The 17314-nt window shown below is 39.5% G+C and overlaps 1 protein-coding gene across 1 annotated transcript in view; it reads left to right on the forward strand.

Annotated features, from left to right (window-relative positions):
* Nucleotides 1-17314, forward strand: part of RRP12 (ribosomal RNA processing 12 homolog) — a 1805151-nt gene that overhangs the window by 1442065 nt on the left and 345772 nt on the right. The window lies entirely within an intron of this gene.

Here is a 17314-nt window from a genome sequence, read left to right on the forward strand (position 1 = left end):
GGAGGTCTAGGCTAAAATCTCACCTCCCTTCCACTGATTAACATATTTGATAATCCACCATACTGTATTAGGTTTGTATTTTAGCACTAGGTAGGCAGACTTAATCATATGTAACATAGCCATGAACCCTGAGAAGTATACCTGGTGGGTTTATCTCCCTTCCTGATAACTGCCATAATATTAATCCCCAAGGTAGATTTGTGTGAACTCATCCAGTTGTCAAGACTTGACCTGAAGGGAGGATAAGGTGCTAGTGACACTTAAGATGTAGTTTTTTTTTTCCACAGATTGGAAATCATTTGAGTAATTAACCTGCGTCTTCAGGAAGGGTTTTGCAGTGAGAGTTTCTGACAGTGCCATTGTCTCTGATGCGAAGATATAGTAAACAGGGAATTTCATAGCTGAAATGGAGGTTTACAGGTGTATACTAGGCTAAAGACCACTAGGGCCCTTTTATGCCTAGCCGTGCAACCTGAATGTGACCCACAAATTTTATTTATATAGAGGGTGATTTACTGTCTGTCCATCTGATACAAGTACCAGACCAGGGTGTGAATTTCCAGTTATGTTCCATGTTGCTCTTAAGGATAAGAAGGAATTCTTTCACATAGATAGGAATATTGTTCCAGAGAATGGGAATTATCTGAGAAACATGTCGCTCTCCAACATATGTTTAAGGGAACTGATAACTATAAAAAATGTTTTGATAGAAAATGTAGTAAACTAATAAGGGACATGAGAGATTGAGACTGGTAATGTTGACCTGTTATTTAAAAAGGGAATGAGTAATACTGCTGATATGAATGGACATTTTAATGGTGCTTCCAACACTCTCTTTATAATAATGACCAGATTGAAACCACCTCTGTTAGTAATCAACTTGTTAACTTGACTATTTTTGGAATTCCCCACACTGAGGTGCACAGCTTAGAAATCAAATGAATATATCCAATGGAATGGGAGGAATCAAGGCAGGACCCAGAGGTGCAACATGAGAGGAAGAAAGAGCTGGACTAGATTTTAGTAGTGTTTTGTACACATTTAGAGGTTTTAAGATCTATAGTTATAGTAGTTTGGAAGTTGATGGACCCCTATGCTAACTTAGATTGTAAATGGTTTACTTTTGTTTTAGCTATGAAAATAAGTTTTGTGGATTTACTTTTGAATTCTATATGTTAGAAAAAGTAATCAACCATTCTTTGGTAGGGGGAATGTATTCCCAGTTTTGAAAAGTAAGAGTACAGTCAACCTCCCTACAAATCCAATACAGTTTATGGTTGTTAGTAAGCCTATGATCTTACTTTTTTGGCATTCCTAAGTTACATATGAACATCTTGGATCCACCTATAAGAACTATTGTGCCATCAAATTCCAAAATAGAACTGATAGCTGAATATACTGATTTTAAGTTAGTCATTTGTTTCTAGATAAAAAAAAAATAAAGGACTCTTGGAACTTCTTACAAATGATACTTAACTGAATTTGAACCAGGGACTTTATCAGTAACTATTGATGTTAAGGATTTATTTTCTGTTGTAACACATGAAATTGGCTTAGCTAGGTTTTCTCAGGCACTAGTTACCCATGACAAACTTACTAATAGGGACATTAAGAATTTAATTTTGATTATGGAACTAGTGCTTCACAATTTTGTATTTTTTGAAGGCGAGAGCTTTAGACAAATAAGGGATGTGGCTTCCATGGCAGTTTATGCAAATGTTTTCATGTGATACTGGGAGACCAACTTTGCCTTTAAATTGGAATTCTTTCATTGTATTACATTTTATTTGAGATTCCTGGATGATATATTTGTTGTATTGATACCTTTATTGAATTTGTGGCGCATGTTAATTCTTCCACCAAATATTTGTAGTTTATCTAAATTGGAATAGTTAATAGTGTTAATTATTTGGATATTGAGTTGTATAAAAATACAGTTGGTGTGAGATTTGAGTCTTCCATCTATTGTAACCTACTTTTTTAAATTCTTACCTATTTAACAGTTGCCATCAATATAAACATAAATACAGTTTGATAAATGGGCAGATGGTGAGGCTTTCCTGGATGATCTCTGAACAAGAGGTGCTTTTTTTAAAGAAGTGAATGTTTTAACTTGTTGAAAAAGTAGTAGCCTTTAAAAGGAGAGCTATTAAATCCAAAGGAGGTGCCATAAAAAAACAATTGAAGTAAAAATTGATAATGCATTTAATACAGAGATGGTTCTACCATTTAGTAACAATAGTGGTAAAATTAAAGAAACTGTGGAAATTGGAAGTTACAAGTTAATCTGCATGATGTGTAAAAGAATACAGTGATGATATAAATGTTATCTTTAAAAGGGGAAGGAATCTCAAAATTATTTCAGGAGGTGGTGTTAACGCTATGAAAAGCTTCTTTGAAATGGATGTGTGGTAACTATGTTCATGTTGGCCTTGGATTAATATCATTGAAGTTAAGATTGTAAACTACCCAGCAAAGATTTTATTGTAGGGGCAAGTATTGTAATACATCAGGAGTGGTGTGTTTAGCCACATGCAAATCTTGCCAAGCCTTTTATGTTGGCAAGACTGAAAGACCTTTAAGACAAAGAATATCTGAACATCTTTATAGTATAGTAATAGCGATGCCAGTAATGCATTATTTAAACATTCTACTGTGTGTACTAATTTTTATAAATTTATTTTTTCGTTCTTGAAAGGGTCTCACCATCACCAAAAGGGGAGACTGGCAGAGTGTTTTTGAATCAAGGGCATTAAACTGCAGCAGTTTGAAGCAATTTTATTTCCTGGTTTTAAACGATACTGTCTGTATAATAGCATTTTGAAATTAAGAGCATTAAAATTATGAACGTAATTTAAAATTAGTTTGTATCTAGATTTTGAGCATTCATTGGTTATGACAGTTTGTCATATGACTATCCAGATCTGCTTAACTTTATTTGACTCGCTGAACTGGTCTGACAAAGTCCTTAATTTGTAATATTGTTTTTATTCATTGCACTGAAGAAGGGTTGTTCTAACCTGAAAGCTTTGCGTGCTTACCTTTGTGATTCTGTTGGATATTAAATTTGCTTTCTAACTTCGCTGTTTTGGCTTTTTTCCTTTTAAAGTCCTTAATTTGAACAGGATGAAAGTGCTTAATAAAATTGATTGAGCTGTGTTTCAATATTTATATCTTTTTTTTTTTTTATTATGTCCTATTTATGTTACAAGCAAAATTTAGGTCTTTAAAAGTAGTAGTTCCAATGCTGTTTGTTTTGTGGATGTGCAAAAGGTTCGTCAAAGCAAAGTAGAGGAATTCTTGTATATCAGGCAAAGATCACCTCTCAGAAATCTGTATGGTACCAAGTAAAGACTTTGAGGCAATCAGCGTAGGACATTGGTTTACTTTGTATACTTTTTGTAAGGAACCTTTGTGGATGTTCCATTTGCTTAATGTCTGGTGAAGTAGGTAACAAAGCATGCATTTATAATCTGATGGGTCTAATGAGGGTTGAGTGCAGTAGTATGTTGACTTTTCTGGACCTCGGTGCCATGCCCTTGCTTATAAGTTGAGCCAGGGTGGCTGACTTCCTAAAAGACACTGTCTTGCATTTCTTGACATTGAGCTTTAAGGCATGGCTTTGGCACCAAGTGTCTGTCTGTGTTAGACCTTCCTGAAGGGTGTTCTCATCTTGAGGGATTCAGTGACTGCTCCCAGTTTGCAGTCATCTGCGAACTTGGTTAGCCAGACAGCTTTGATAGTAATTTTGACATCTGAGAAGTAGATGCCAAAGAGTGAGTGGGCCTCCACTGGTAAATGGCCTCTTTGTGCAGGTAGCCTCACTGATTTTAACCTCCTAGGTCCTATTAGCGTGTTATAAATGGGGTTTATACCTAGTTCCATAAGTTTGTTGACTATACCCAAATGGTGGTATTGTATTAAATGCATTAGCTAGATGTAGGTAGGCAGTGTGCACTTTTTTCTCCTCATCCATTGCGTTAGTGACTTTTTCAAAGTAGTACACCAGATTGAGTAAGCATGACCTTACTTTGGCTCCATCCCAGTCTGGCTTTGTCAGTGTTTGTAGGTCACCTATGTCTGTGTTGATGATTTCCATGATGATTCTTTTCAAGACTTTTCAAACAAGACTAGTCTGTAGTTTCCAGGATCTTTTGAGGGTCCTCCTTTCACATGGCACAAAGCCTCTTTTTAGACTATGGTTAAATAATGACTCCAGTAGTCCTGATCAGAGACATTCTGGAATGTTATCAAAGCCGTGTTCTTGTCTTTAGCAAGCGCATTAAGTACATGCTCCCTAGTTATAGTTGGAGGGGTTATGTTTGAGGATATCTTTAGGGGGATGGTTGGGGGTGGGGGGTAAATTTGAAACTGAATTTGTCTGCTAGCAGGTTTGCATTTTCGCCAGGTTCAGTGAATGTGGCACTTAACCCACCAGTTCACAACATTGCTGTGTGCTGTCCTTGAGGTTTCTGACTTAGCTGAAGAAGGCTAAAGGTTATCTTTCACCTGGGCCATTGTCTTAACCGCAAAGTTGGCTTTGCTTGACCTAATAAACCCTCTTTGTTGCCTATTTAGTTTGATGAACGAGTTTTTATCTCTGTGGATATTACCCTTCCACATTTTTTCCATTGTTTTTCTCCTTTTGTTGTACATTTTGTTTAATTTGAGATACCAGCAGGGCCTTTTTTTTGTGGGGCTGCTCCTGGGCTTACATTGATATGGTTGTACAGATTTTCTGAGAGCAATTCCACATAGGATGCTGTGTTCTCGAGATTTGGAGGGGCATTGAATTTTGACAAACCCTCACTTAAAAGGTAGTTTGCCTTGGAATAATTCCTAAATGTTACTGGTTTTAATGGGATTATGGGTTGATTTTGATTTTGAAGAAGACCGCTTTATGGTCTGACCTTACCAGGGAGGTTGAGACAGTGGGGCGTCAGAGTTCTCCCATATTTGTGAGCACAAGGTCCAGTATGTTGGAGCCTTTAGTTGGGTGTGCTCACTATATGGTCAAGGGTGTTTGTATTTGCAAAGTCCAGGAATCTTTGTCTATAGATTTGAGGCTGTGTAGGATTCCCAGTCTGCAGAGGGATAATTTAAGTCTTCCATGAGTAAGGTGATGGGTTGTATTGCAAGCGTCTCTGGTAGCTCCAAGTGTGCACTGTGAGCTTCTTGGGTCATGGATGTGGACCCTTGGCTGGCTAGGATATGGTATGGGATTTTATCTATGGTGATCTGCATATGGAGGAACTTCAGCAATTCATCCTGTTTGACCTCCGTAGGGGTATGCTGGTTACTGATGTACATGTAGACTTTTTAGCCCTTGTCTAGTCTAAAAAGTGTGGAAGATACCAAAACATTGTATTGCTGGGGTATACTATACTGCCTTAAACCATGTTTCTGTAACTGCACAGATGTGTCATACCTCTCAACTGTACAAATTTTTGCAGAATGTCCAGATTTTGCCTCATATTTTTGGTCTGTTCCTCATAATTTTTTTTTTGACAAATCAGTGGAATGATCTAAGGATGAAAGTCAATGAATAATGGGAAACATTTGAGTTTCAAACTTCATATAATTCAGAAAATGCATGCTAACAAATCCTGTTATTCTAACAACTTTCTAAGTATACAAGAGCCATATTTAAAATGTGTCCCAATTTATGGTATTATGTCTGGCTTTGTCCAGATTTCCTATGCTAGGTGGTTGAGAGCTATGATGTCAGTATTCTTGTGTGTAAGTAGGACTTGGACAGAGTGTAGTTATTTAGGCTTATGGCATTTAGCAGTGTCACCTTGTAGTTCATTTGAGTTGATTTTTCTATGTTAGGTTTGTCAATTTGGCATTGCCTAGAAAAGGCACTACGCAGGTTGATAAAGTTCTAGCCTGTATTCAAAAGCCTATAGGGGAAAGGTGCAAACCATCCTTGGCAAAACGTGTTAACCATGTCCTAGCAAATTGACAAATATTCGATGATCTTAGAATGACACCAGAAAGACGGTTGTTGAAATCAGTCATTTTTGCTCCTATTGTAGCATCATCCTCAATGATGGTAGTGTGCTGCTTAATGCTAGCCTTGTACCAGCCTGAGAGAGTGAGTGTCTGAAAACTCTATAATGTCTATCTTCAAATTGTCCAGTGAGCTACTTCTCATGGACTTAGAATTATGCTGGTACCTGTGGCCTAATAACTTGAGTATGTGCTTATGTGATTTGATAGATCGTGGCTGCAGATGAGCAACTAACAGTTATCTTCTCCTTGTTTAGCCTGGTTAGAGGGGAATTAGTATATTTTACAATGGAGTCTATGATGAGTCCTGGGAAGTGTGTTTGCATGCTTATGGGCTTAGTGTTTGGAGTTCCATTGAGAGTGACGGTATGTGTGGTGGTAGGTGGTGTTTTTTTCTGAGTGCCTTTGGGCTTGCTAAGGCATAGCTTTGACAACAGATGTTCTAGGCAGTCTTTGCTGTTTAGGAAGATTGGTTTTAAGTGCCTCAGCATATGTTAGTCTGTGGGTTGTTTTGACAGCCTGATATGTGCTTGTATGCAAGATTTTACCTTACAGTGTCATTGTGTAAGTACATCTCTCACATACTGCTAAGTGGTAGACAGTAAACATGAGACAATTCCTACATTGTCTCAGGATGCCCATGTCCACTAAGCTGGCTACAGAGAGGTTAGAAAACTGCATATTTATATCGTCCAGTCGTTTGGTGAGCTACAAGGGGGTGGTGTATTGCGGTTAAAAAGCTATTAAGGGTGCTTTGTTGGTGCAGACTAATAAACGTGCTTTAATGGGCAGATTATGCTAAACAGTACCAAATTCTAGTAACTTTAACGTTTACACAATACTGAACTACTAAATCTGTAGGTATTGCCACTCGACACCCAAGTAGCTATTCTAAGCTTGTTGGCGTGCAGAGTATTCCTAGCACAAGATGAATAAACTCAGTCCTCCTTATGTAAAAACACAGTTGAAGAAAACCCACAGGTGTAATGCTACCACAAATCAGTTAAACAGCTAGCTGAAAAAACCTTCATGAAGGTGACTTCAGGACAGTCTTAGAGCAGTAACAGTGATGGGAAGAGCAACTGTGTTTTTGTAATACAAAAAAAACACAGTGAAATGCACACACAAAAGCAGGAAACCGAAACGATCACTCAAAATAACGTAAGCAAGTGCAATTTGGTAATCAACTGTACTTTGTCTGCATGGCACTTGGATACAAGTAAAACTTTGTAACACAGGCTACGACTCCAAGCGTTGAGCTCTAGGAAAATGAGCAGGAGACATGTAATAAAGGAGATTTGCTCAAGGGCAATATGGTTTTGCTGGGAGGGCACTCTATTATGCATCTTTTGAGAATAAGGTTGCTACCTTTCGTTGTGGCTAAAACTGGTTCAAAGCCACACCTCTTGCACCATCTGTAACCCCACCCATTTCCACCCCTCTCTTGCCCACTTTCTGTCCATATTGTAACATCATCACGACATCAGCAGATGGGGAATGCCCTCTTTTTTCCATTCCTGATGCCTTTTTTCTACTGACTTACTATGCTTTTAAAAAAAAAAAAAAAAGCATAGTAAGTTTGCCAATTTAACAAACTCCAATAGTCTATTTCTTTTTTTGAAATGGAATACCAGAGTTTGTACAGTGTTTCTGGCATACCAGACAGTTTGATTTCTGGGTTGACCAGGAAAAAAAACTGATAGGTGGCAACCCTATTTGAGAACAGTGGGTGGGAAGAGTACATAAATAGGAGTTCGTATAAGATGGAAAATTGAGAGTTTTCCTTCTATCTGAACAGCTAAGGGAACCTAGTTCTTGATTCTTTGGCTAATAGTGTTTGCATCTTTCAAGCTGGGATAGATTTCATATTTTGTAAGATAGATACATTGGGGTGGGGGGCGATCAAGTCCTTCTTGGATCTTGAAGTTACACCTTTAATAATTAATACAGTAAAAAAAAAAATTCTTACAGTAAATGACAGGTAGTGGCCAAAGGACAATTCATTCTCTGTCTACCTCTCTAAGGACTGCATGGTTCTACTTGTGTGATATTGGGAAGCATCTTGCTTCCCAAGTGGGACTGTACTTCTGTTTTCTTTTTTCCCCTATTAAGTCCAAGTCCATGGTGAGATGCAGATAATTGCTCTGTGTAGCCTTTCTAGGAAGAGGATTTCTTTGGGTGCTGTCAGTAATGTGTTTAGTTTGCAGTCATCACAGACTTGGTCAGCCACCTATTCTTGGATATATGTCTTCACATCAGGGAAGTAGTTGTCAAGGAGAAGGGAGATCCAGTCTAGAGACATGGGGGGACTCCTCTGGTAACTAATATATTGGGTAAGAATTTACCACCAATTCTTTATCTTTTGTGTGTGATCAGAGAGCCAGTTAGCAGTCTGCTGAGTAATGTAAGTGTACAAACAAAACGCCTACCACCTTTCTTTCCGGACCAGCTGTAGGGTCAAGCTCATTTTTGTATCTGGTTAACTGTAAACGTTAAGTTTTATTTTCATTTAGAAACTTTGTGCTTTTTTGATGCTGCATGCATGTCAGTATGTCTTTTGAATGGTATTGTTTAACTGGGTAACCCCATTGGACAACATTTTGAAGATAACACCCGAGTGCACACTGTGTAAATGACTTGGTCAGAGTCACACAGTATGCAAAGCCTTAATCCTTTGCTTTGACAGAAAAATATTAGATCTGATGTTGTCCCTTCAGTCTTCCTCACTGATGGGTTACTGGATCCAATCCTTGGATCTGACTCTGCTGCATTTTCCAGACTCTGGATCCTAGCCTCGCTCCTTCCTTTTCCCACAATGCATGACCCTTTCCGTAAATCCTCAAATCTTGTTTGCTGCCAGTTCGACAAGACGGAAGATTCTGTAGTCTTGAGCTGTAAGGATTTTATACCTTCTTTTAAACATATGTATGTGTGTGTGTGTGTATATATATATATATATATATATATATATATCTAGGGTCTGTATTAGATCACCGAACACTTAAAAAGCAAATGGTGATTAATTGACCCTATGTAAGCGAAAGCTTGCAATGTCGAAACAGTCAGAACAGCGATTTTTTTCCAAGGGAAAAAAAATCATTGTTCCAACAAAAAAAAACCCTTTAAACATTACGCCCCTCACACACACCCCTACTTAAATATACCAACTCCAAGACCGCACTACAGTGCCGAAAACAGCAAAGTAAAGCGGCCAAGCGAATTCTTTCCCAGGGAAAGAAGTCGCTGTGATACTTTGCCGTTTCAGTCTTTTAAGTTCGACCAAGACGCATTCTAAAGAATGCATCTTCGGTCTTCTAATAGGAACCATATATATATATATATATATATATATATATATATATATATATATATATATATATATATATTTATGTGTGTGTGTGTGTGTGTGTGTGTGTCTGTGTGCATGTGTGTGTCTTCTTTTGTTTTGGGTAAGTAGTTTCTTCTTCCCTCTTGGTTCTCGTTATATTGGTGTTGGTTAAAGTTTTTTTTTCTTTTACTGTTACTCTGCTTGCTTCTCTTTTTTTTTTCTTACTTGCCTTTAGACTTTCCTGCCACTCAGCACATACGTTTGAGTTGGACTTTGTTTCCTTAGAAAATGCTTGCTAACTTAAATCTGTTATGCTTGCAATCTTTCTGTTATAAGAGCCTTTGGATTGGATTGGTAGATATCAGAAGATAACAATCATGCAAAGTTTGGCTGATGTCCTCCTCAGGCTTTCTTCCCTTTCCCTGTCTTTGAACCTGGCTGTCATGGTGTGGTATAAAAGATTTGCATGTTTCCCATTAAGGTTTTGTCTCCGTGGTTATGGCAGGTAGGAGTACCTTTCTCTGGGAGGGCAATGCCTTTAAGAGCAGCCATACCTCTCACTGTACAGTTTTTTTTTTCACAGAATTTCCAGCCCTTTGCTTCATATTTTGGCAGGTTAAAGTCAAAAAATTAAGAGACTTTTTTTTTGAGTTTTAGACTTTGTACCCTTTGGAAAACTGTTTTTTCTGGCTAGACATGGTGTTTTGTATTCCTTTTGCAGCACTGAGGGGAAACGTGAATATTCCTTTTGGTGTTCTCGGTTTTAACAATCCTGTTGTTGGTCTGTTCCCTTTCTGTCTGGTGGTATTTCTGTTGTGTTCTTTGGAGACTCGAGTTTATCTGTCAACCTTCTTGTTTCTTAGTCTTGCCGTCCCTAGCCAAGCTCATATAGGCAGTTGAGGTAATGTTTGTGTGCGGCCTCTGACTGTTTCAGTGCACTTCCCTTTCTTGATTTATTTTTCTTTAGAGAGTGGTTTATGGCATTTTAGTCTGGCTGATATTTGGGGCAATGGAATAAGGAGATGTTTACGAGCATGTTTGCTGTGGCCTAAGGGGTTGTCTGTCTTTGAGCAAAGTTTCAATTGTTTTACAGTTATGTTTTCAATTGTCAAAGTTTGTAGGAGCATTTTTCAATATGGGCCAACCTTGATCTTGAATCTACCGTATTATTGGCAGATTTCTTTAGTGTCCGTAGTTGCAAGGCAGAGCAGACCTAAATATTTTATCACCCTAGTGGTGCTACGAACTATTGCTATCTTATGTGCTACAGTTGGACTTTGCTTGCTTTTGTATAGCTTGTAAGCTCTCTGTCCATGTTTTACAACCAATAGTAACAGATGAAAAGAAACGTAGGCTTATTTCAGAGCTCAACCCCCCTTTAAAAAAGAAAAAACAGCAACAAGGATCCACACAGGCTTATTTCGGGGCTCAAACCCCTCCACCTTAAAAAAAAAAAACAGCAACAAGGATCTCGGATCCATCTCCTCGGATCCGAAGCTCCTAGGGCCTCCTTCAGATCCTAACCCTCCTTGGATCTGTTACGATAGGTCTCATAATGTTTTATGTTTGCCAATGTAGTCTTTAGATCCTAGCTGTTGGGTCTGGATGACTGAAGCTTGCTGAGAGCTACAACCATCTCTGATCAGTTAGACCATGTCCTTGCTATGGATTCTAGGTCTAGGATCCGGAAAAAAAAAAAGGCAAAAAAACAGACACACTGATCCAAATAATGGGTTCGAAGCTGTCAAAGCCCCTTTCAGATCCAGGGTTCTCTTCAGATCTGACAGGACTGCTTCCTATGGTGGTGCTTCTCAGTTCTTTTGTTAATTCATCTGATCGTGCGCCTTGGATCCGATAGACTGAAATTTGATTTGGTAGCTAGTCTGGTTTTCATATCCTTTCCTGTTATTCATTAGATCCTAATACTATGATCTGGCAGATAGTGAGCTTGTCTGGATTTAACTGTTTGTCTCTGATCCAAAGTTGTTGGAGCAGGTAAGGCTGTCTTAGGATCTTAAACTCCCTCGGGACCCAACAGGTAGGTAATTTCTTTAAAACAGTTTTTTTCCTAATTCAATGGTACAAGGCTTTATTCCCTTTACTCTGTTTCCTATCAAAGTGATGCTGCACAAATCACTTTAACAGTAGGTATTTCTGGCCAAACCTCTATAAACATGTATGTAAACAAATACAGTCTCCCAGACAAATAACATATTACAGTACTGGGCCACAACACACACCTCAACTCTGGTTTCCATTCCCTTTTCTGGTTGATAAATACGGTCTTCCAGGAGATATAACTGCATGTGTGCTTCCCAAAGTCTAGACCCAAATGAGTTTTTTCATCTGTTCTGCATTTTGGTAGCTCCTTGGATGCCATCACTGAATGTGCTTGCTTGTTTCAGGCTCCGGCCTTTCCTAATAGTCTAGGTGTTAGAGCTGGTGCCCCAGAAGAATCAGAGAGGCTCTGTAGAACTGGATCTTCAGATAACCTTCTCTTTCTGTACATGTACAAAATTCAAATTTTCTGATGGTCACAGTTCAGTCCAGCCTACCGCTTCTGTGCAAGGATAATTGGATGTGCTCTGTACATCTTCAGTATGCATACTATCTTGTCAAATTAAACAGGCCCCCTGGAGAACATCTTTGCTTTCAGCTGGGGGCCAGTCATTACCAATTTAAAGCGCTGCCCTTTGGATTCACCACAGTCCCCAGGGTTTTTTTTTCCTTTTAAGGCATAACAGTAGTGGCTGCTCCATGGAGGCTCAACCAGATTTTTCTCCTTATCTCAAATGAATGGATCCTTTCTGCTCCAACCAGGCATCAGCTGTTGCAGACCAGGGTTTACCTGAATCAAATCCACAGATCCCTGGGCATTACAATAAATCTGGCAAAATCTATTTATCACCCATACAGAGAACCTGTGATTCATAGACTGCCTTTTGAATGCCACACTCTGGGTAGCATATTTGCCTCTTCAGCACATCACATCATTCGGAAGTCATTGTGGGGCTCGCTGTCACGTCTGTCGCCTGCAACAAAATTTACCCTACAAGATCATGGCTCTTATTTGCCTGCCAAAATATCAGTCACTCTAGCAAGAATTTTAATGCTAATTCTGCAATGGGCCTTGGTTCTTCAGTAGTCTCTCATGCCAATCTTTATCTGTTCCTATAAAGCCAATTTGCAAATGTCATAGTGGGGTGAGGGTGGGGGACTTCTCTCAGAAGTATGGTCCAATACACAGGTTTTTCCATGGAGACCAGGTTGCATTCCAATTTCTTAGGGTGGAGTGTTTCTCATGCATTTTGCAAGCTTTTCAGGATATTTTCCCTCTGGGGACTAGCGCATTGCACAGCGACAACTTCAGTAGTTTGAGATGTCATCAAATGAGGAGGAATCTTTTCTTCCCCATGCAGACAGGACATGAGGACTTTGAAATGGACCATATCTTCAAGCTGCTTTCTGATTGCATCACATATATGGGGAAAATCCAGAGTTCTAGTAGACACTCAGTATATTCAGTTGGATTCCTCATAAGTGGTCCTTTAATTACAGTAGATATGTATATGTATAAATTTATATATTTTATATATATATATATATATATATATATATATATATATATATATATATATATATACACACATGTACATGTATGTAGATATATTAAAAAAACAAAAAAGTGGTTGCCCTCTGAGTATGAGTTATATAGTATGCAGGCATCAGTGTAAAAATGTCTAAGAAACAAATCAAACTATCTGAAGCTTCACATCTAGCAGGATTATTCCGAGGTGATAAAGTAGAGCGTACTGTATTTCTCAGTTGTGTTGTGTAGTTTGAATTTGCTTCCCATCATAGTGATTGCGCAATTAAATTTCAGATGTTGGGGTCAACCTCAATGTAGCCTCCTGGTTTCCCCCTGGTCACAAAACGCAGTAGATATTTCACCTGTCACCTTCTGGGAAAGTCCCTGAGGGATGCTCTGTTTTCATTATTGGTTGTCATACCTCCAGAATGCTTACAGGCCTCTCCTGTTGATCTCCATGTTTCTTCAGAAAGCCAGTAGGTTGAACAAATGTCACCATCATTGCCCTTGTTGGCCTCGTCAAATGTGCTTCCACGGTCTCTGGTCTCATCTGAATTATCCCCCTTGGGTTTTGGAGCCCTACCGGGATCTCTCATCTTACCCTTCGATCGTCCAGCATCCTGATCTTCACGTCCCCAAATTAACCGCATGGTTTCTCCTCCTTTCTATCCACTAGCCTTTGAGATGGCACTAGATCGTTCTACGATAACTTGACAACTGGCTGTTGTATCCAATTATTATACGGGAAAAGACTCACCCTCCTGACAACTTCCAGGTTATGCAAAGCCCTTGTGAAACAAATTTTTCTGCTTGGACCCCCTATATAAGATCCCTCTCCACCTTTCACATCTCAGTTATTCTTCAAGGGCTGACTCAGAAACCATTTGAACTTGCAGCAGCTGTTATGAAATTATTTTCTTGGAAAAGAGTCCTCTTTTTCCAGTGGTATTGTGGTTGTCTGGCCTTCCTTATCCCTACCCATTGAGGATCCATGAATCAGAGAATAATTTTGATTTAAAATTCTTTCTTGGAAACGGTCAAGCCTTGTATACCAAGGTTACCTTTATTTTCCGGATACTTAACGGTGTTCCTGTGGAACAATCTTCCCTTTGCTCAAAATGACCATATCATTAACCAGCAATCAGCATAGACTTCAGACTGTACTTGCTGATTACTCACAAATGTTTTGAGATTACATTATCATTCTGGAACCCATTCTATTAATATCAGTTCTAACGTCCTTTGCTTGAAGTTTCATTCGGCCTTGTCTTTACTTAAGGATATTGGATGATTTAGAGAACTTTTACAGTTCCAGGTTTGAGTTTGAGTTTTAACTCTTTTTCTTATCTGTCCTGTGGGTCCCTATTAATTACTCTAACTTTTTAAAGTTCGAATGTCATATGGTTGACACCATATGATCAAACTTTAAACAGTTCAAAGGCGAAAAGCAACGTCTCCATATGGTCCATCATAGGAAAATTTCCCTTTTTGCGCTGAAGTGCGATCTCGGAGTTGGTATAGTAAAATAGCGGGGGTGCAGGGGGGCTTGCCCCCTGCTCAGAGCGTTGAGGTAAGTTTTTTTTTACATTTTTTATTATATTTTCGAAGTTTCAAACTTCGCTAATATGTTGTCGAACATATGAGGTTCGAAGTTTTGAAACTTCAAATATATAATGTAGAACCCTGTCCTGTCTCTCTCAATCACCAGACATAGGCAGCAAATGCGATCTGAGGAGTTACAGAGAGGGTGATGCATTGTGGGAAGACGGAGGAGCTCAAGACTAGGATTCAGAGTCTGGAAAATGTGGCCAAGTCAGATCAGAGGATCAGATCCGTAACCCATCGGTGATTAAGAATGAAGTGGACAACACTGATACCAAGTTATGGTGAGGACGTTAACTCCTAATTATCAGCTATTAAAGTTATTGAAAAACCCAGATATTCTTTAGTCTGCAGTGGTCTTGAAAATGGTAGAAATCTATTTTTATTCATGTAGGTATGACCCCAAAACAAAACCCCATGTAAACGTTCACTGTTTCTTCAGAGGCATTCTGCTATGGGTAGCTGTTTGGATTTCCTCTTGATATTATATTTCTGTAAGTTTCTAAGTTCTTTCTATTCCCTGTGCTTTGGGACATAAATGAGCATGCTCAGCATCCCTGCCATGGATTTCTTTTCTGCCACTTAGTTTGGCTCACAATTCTTCTTTATGGAAAAGTTTCTAGACAGTTCATGAGTTTAGGACCACATTGGTGCTGCCTCAGCTGACTGGGAGAGGAATGTTGCATGGAGCATTGCATTACTTCAGCCTCATTCCCTTCTGGAGATGAGAGATATGTGATTTCCGTCAGCTTGTTGGCTTTGTAGGGTGCTTTGTGTAGTCACAGCAGTGGTACATTTGCACCAACCACTTTAGAGGCAGATAATGTTAATGCCTGAATAGATGCAGCTGTTTTTACTAGGAAGAAGTACAGAACTAACTCCAAAAATAAGCTACCCTGGTGGAATTGCAACATCAACAGGCTGTATAACCGAAGGAAGAAAATCATGGCAAAAATTAGGAGGTGGAGCACCCAGCAGGATAAAAGCAGTTTCATTAAACTAAACAAGCAACGTAGAGGACAAATAGTCTCCCAAAGCCAATTTTGAGGTAAATTTAGCCTCTCAGGCCAAGGACAGCCACAAGGCATTCTTTACCTATGTCCGCCACCTCAAAGGCAATACACAGTAGTATGCAGAACTCATTGTAAATGTAGCCATCTTTACTGAGCCAGAAGATATAGCAAACCTGCTGGCAGAAAAATTCAACTTCGACTTCAATCTTTCCTCGACAACCATCCTTCAGGAAATACCATAAATTGTAACTCCCCCTACTATCATTAAGGAACAGGTCCTTAATGCTCTCTCTAAAGCCAAGAACACTGTATCAGTGGGCCCAGACAGTATCCCAGGGTGCCTTTTAAATAGCATGGAGTATGACCCATCAGACACTCTGGAAATGCTATTTAACTATAGCCTACAAAAGAGGATTTGTGCTTTATGAATGGGGAGCAGCAACAGTCATCCCTCTGTACAAAGGTAGACCATCTACAAACCCTAGAAACTACAGACCCATACTTCTCACTAGTCTCGTATGTGAAACCATGGAAATAATTATCATGGAAATGATCAAGTGACATAGGAAACCTGCAAACACTGGACTCAACGCAACTTGGTTTCATCAAGGACAGGTCCTACCTATTTAACCTGGTGGACTTCTTTGAGAAGGTCACCAAAGGAATGGACGAGGGCAGAATGGTTCATACTGCCTACCTTGACCTGGCTAAGGCATTTGACACTATACCCCACTCGGGCATTGTTGACTAACTTAAGAGGTTAGGTAGAAACCCTTACATCACCCAGTGGATAAGACACCTGGCTCACAGACAGCACCCAAGAAGTTAAAATTGGGGAGTCCACCTCTACAAAGTAATCAGTCACAAGCGGAGTCCCTCAGGGATTGGTCCGGGACTGCTCCTTTTTGGCATTTACTTCTCTGAATCAAGGCCAATGTCAATGGCCTCTGGCTGACTAAATTTGCTGATTGCTAATTAGGAGCTGTCATGGACTCCCCCACTGACACAGACAAACTGGTGTCAGAGTGATGGACTGAAATTAAATGCCGATGCATAATAGTGTCCTTCGGGAAGTCATCCACCTCCCTGGAACCTACTTTATTGACAACATACCACTAACAGTTGACCCAGTAGTCTGGGACTTGGGGGACACACACACAGACTAAACCTTTGACCATCATGTATTTATGGTAGTGAGGAAATCATTCTATGTTGTGTAGCTTATAAACAAAGCAGTGCATTTAGGTCCATGGGAATCATTGTTCCATTGTATTCACAATTCATCAGACCTGTCATTGAGTGCAGTTTCCCCTTTGGTATGTACCTAACCAGGCATATCTAGCAATTAGAACATTGACAGAGGTTCCTCACTAAAAGAATACAGGAAGTAAGTAGCATGTCCTATGCAGACTGCCTCAAGGCCCTATCCTTGTTTTCTGTCTCCTACAGGCTGAGGGGAGGTCTGTGCCTGGCGTACAGAGCTTTGTCAGACCCCACTCTGATGATGGACCTCCTGCATATCAGCAAATAAACAGCACCAGAATTACCCATTCTAAAGACTTAAATCTTGCCTGTGATATAAATAGGACATGCTGAAGAGACTGTTTTTTATCCCAGAAACTACCCCTTCTCTGGAACAGGCTCCCCATCCATGTGAAGCAGAGTTCCTCCCAAACCCAATTTGAGTGTAACTTGGACAGGAATGGGAAATTCCTCCTTGGTTTGGCACCCAAGTCTCTAATGGGCACTGGCAGCCTGCAAATGGTTCAT

This window comes from Protopterus annectens, chromosome 14.part0 (assembly GCF_019279795.1).
Source record: "Protopterus annectens isolate FY-2018-M chromosome 14.part0, PAN1.0, whole genome shotgun sequence".
Lineage (NCBI taxonomy): Eukaryota > Metazoa > Chordata > Ceratodontiformes > Protopteridae > Protopterus > Protopterus annectens.